This window comes from Xiphias gladius, unplaced genomic scaffold, assembly GCF_016859285.1.
Source record: "Xiphias gladius isolate SHS-SW01 ecotype Sanya breed wild unplaced genomic scaffold, ASM1685928v1 HiC_scaffold_104, whole genome shotgun sequence".
Taxonomy (NCBI): Eukaryota; Metazoa; Chordata; class Actinopteri; order Istiophoriformes; family Xiphiidae; genus Xiphias; species Xiphias gladius.
Window position 1 is genome coordinate 1 of NW_024401326.1, and position 562 is coordinate 562.

The 562-nt window shown below is 45.0% G+C and overlaps 1 non-coding gene across 1 annotated transcript; it reads right to left on the reverse strand.

Annotated features, from left to right (window-relative positions):
- Nucleotides 1-159: 159 nt before the first annotated feature.
- Nucleotides 160-298, reverse strand: LOC120787049. Its single transcript, XR_005706859.1, has one exon. It is a non-coding gene; the product is annotated as a small nucleolar RNA SNORA29 (small nucleolar RNA).
- Nucleotides 299-562: the final 264 nt, after the last annotated feature.

Consider the following 562-nt stretch of genomic DNA (forward strand, 5'->3'; position numbering starts at 1 on the left):
TCGAGGCCAACGGGTCCGAGGGAGCTCTTGACGATGTTGGCGATGGATGCTGCGGCCATGACTGAATAGAAAAGAAGGAAGCTGCTACTAGCTGTACGTTTTAAGGCAGCTCGCACATCATTAAACATGTCTGGTTGAACTTATAACAACCATTGTAGCACAGCAATATTCTGTCATTTTATTCAGTGGGGTGCACAGTCAGCCTGCCACACCTTCAGACCATGACAGTTTTTTTTTTATCCCATTAGCATAGCCGTCCATTCATGGTGTTGCGAATGAAAGGCACTAAAATGGGATTACCAAAATGTAATAAATGTTGCCAGCGTTAGGAGCTCATTGACTTTGCTTTGCAGAATCTCAACAAAAAAAAGGGCAGAGGCTTAAAATCAACGTTAATATTCGCGTTAGCGTTAGCAGTAGCCACACGTGTGTTGCATGCAGTAAATTAATCAGTGCTCCTGTCGTGCCTTAGACACGCACAGAAGAGACGCTAACTGTCGTCTGAAAAGCCAAGCAAAGCAGCACGATAACTCACCATTTTGAGTGCGAACAGACTCGCCAG